Source organism: Neophocaena asiaeorientalis, unplaced genomic scaffold, assembly GCF_003031525.2.
Source record: "Neophocaena asiaeorientalis asiaeorientalis breed wild unplaced genomic scaffold, Neophocaena_asiaeorientalis_V1.1 scaffold288, whole genome shotgun sequence".
Classification (NCBI taxonomy): domain Eukaryota; kingdom Metazoa; phylum Chordata; class Mammalia; order Artiodactyla; family Phocoenidae; genus Neophocaena; species Neophocaena asiaeorientalis.
Window position 1 is genome coordinate 596,406 of NW_020175529.1, and position 2,864 is coordinate 599,269.

Consider the following 2,864-nt stretch of genomic DNA (forward strand, 5'->3'; position numbering starts at 1 on the left):
ATTAATCTCAGCTGAAGCCGTTTTTGGTATACCAGGGTGAGGAAACTGTAATTCACTGGTCAAATCCAGCCCAATGCTTTTGTATGTCTCCTCAGCTAAAAATGTTATTTATGCATTTAAATGGTTGAAAAAAAAAAAGAACAGGCATTTGTTTTCTCTCTTCTCATACAAATACCTACACAATATCCTTGATTTTGATTCTTAAATTGCAAAGCCTAAAATATTTGCTATCTAGCCCTTTATAGAAAGTCTGTGTATGCTGGTATCTTCTAGTCCAATCATTCACATTGTTTAAGACTTTGCTTCTTATCCAAATCTCTGATTTGGTTTTTCTCATAGCTGAACTAAAATACGGACCTCTGTAAAAAAGAAAAAAATCCCTTTGGACTCCAGAAAATATAATTGCTCACACAATAGATGGATAAATACTGATTTACAAAATGAACATTTTATTCTATTAAATTCAGCTTCAACTGAGAATTATCACTGAAAACTATTTATGCTGAAAGATTACTTTGATGTCATATTAATAAAACTCAAAACTTTAAAAATTTTCATAGAATACCTGAATCTCTAGAAACTTAGTGGATCACAAATTTCAGTTTAAGAAACACTATTCTAGTATATTCCAGCTGTACCCTAGGGTCTGGAAAAACATTCAAGTAAGTGTTTCTCTCCTAAAGGCAGGTTTTAAAATTATAAGTAAATGACCTAGCCATCTACTTACTTTACTTTACTTTTTTTTCTAGTATTTTTTGCCCTTACTTCCTTTTCATAAATGTATTATAAAATGGTTTAAATACATGGTCAAATTTTTATAACAAGCCATAAAACTATAATAAAAATATTTGATGTACTATTGCATAAAAAACACTTGGAAAAAAAACTGACATTATCCTATCAAGTTACTACTAATTTTGCTAAGTCTGGGATGTTGTAATATACTTTCCATTAAATTACCAAAATAAAACATCTTGTTTCTATCTCTTTCTTTAGACTGCTCATTCAGGCGCTTATTTTAATAGACTATTTTTTTTTCAATTCGGCACTTTAACATTTTTATTTTTCAAAACCCATTCTAATCTTTAAGATTATATCTGCATTTCTCTGTTGACCTCATGCACCTTTCTTATGACCTTTTCGGTGATACATCATTTGAATCATAACTTTTAATAGAAAAAAATAAAACTGAATATCACAAGTGAACTATAATTTTTGTCAGGCATCATCTGAGAATGTTGGGGGTAAATTTTGCATTTATGAACAACTGAGCAACTTCTACATCTTTCCACAGGAAGTTCAGTAAAAAGACATAATTATTTCTTTGTGGGTCACACATATTAAATTCAACCAATGAGTACAATTTACATTTAACTGCAGCAAGACAGGAAAAAAACGAAGTTAGGCCTAAAGGAGAGCATAAATTTTTAGCTTTTCACATTTTATGTTCATATCCTTTCCTCACTCCATGTAGCTTAGAAAATTTATACTATCTTGGTTAATCACCTTCCTCCATGCAGTTTATAAACAAGTATTAAAGTAGGGATAAAGTAAGGATAAAGATTTGTGTATAAAAATAAACATATATAAGTTTAGTCCCTATTCACTCTGACTTCCAAGAACTCGAGTGATATTGTAAATTTCCATTAAAATAAAGCTGATTGGGTTGCAAATCCTCTAGTCCTGGGTTAGCTACCTAACATTCTGCCACCTCCTGGGAAAACTAGCTTTGCTTCTGAAAGAGGAAAAACACAGAACAAATAAACTTCTCAGAGTATGGCAAAGGGCTCTGAGATGAGGACACAAAAAAGTTAAATATAAAGAGAAAAAATTACAAAACCAAAACTCGTGAACAGATTTCTTTATGAAATCAGTCTGTTGAAACCAAAGTAAATTTTGGGAATTCAAACTTATCTGATCAATTTTGATAGTGCTGATTTTTGGTTGTGATCATTCAAGTCCCTAAACCTAGAATGACTCGATATCCAGCCAAGGTCCACCAAAACCTCATTGCCTGATAGATTAGGCCAAGGGTATTCAGCGGGAAAATTAGGCTATGATGTGTTCAGGATTTACAATTTGCTGCCAGAAATTCCATACAAGTTACAATTACTGCCAGAGTATGTTGTGTGATGTCAAGTGAAGATAACTACCTGCCAGTCTGAGTAATTAGTGTCCCCTCCGCTCCCATTCCCAATTTACCAAATGCCTATTTTATTCAGGTAAATGGGAAGAGTTTCTTTTCCTTGTCATCTGTTAAATTATAAAAAATGTTTTCAATAAGCTAGGAGAGAGATGTTAATACTGGCAGAATTTTGTGTTCAATTTATTTTCAGTCTAAGAATAATTTAATACAAGTAAAATCTTTCATACATGGCTATTCTAATAGATTGTTCAGTTTATATCACAGGTATTATGGGAATTTTGCAATCAACCTTACAAAAACATTTGTAAACCATAATGTGTGCTGTATATGTAAGATACTGTTGTGCTAAGTCAAGCTTCTAAGTAACTAGATGGAACTCTTCAAGGAATCAGAGGTGGTAGAATAATCAAACTTAAGTCTTGGAAGCAATACACACAACTTTTGTTGACCTGCTTTATGTCTATCTACTTTCTAAAATGTATCACTCTATTTTTACATGTTTGAGATTTTAAAAAATATTTTAACCAAATGATGCAGTCTCAGGGTAAAATATATTTATTAAATCTAAATTGAGAATTTAAAAGAAAAGTAGTGATTTTATTTTATGTTTTACTGATTTAGGTACTGAAGTTTGGGTCTCACCATTAGATGATCATAAAGCCAAATGAATGCACATATTTCTTCAATTCATTACAACTTGCAGCAGACTTTCTCATCA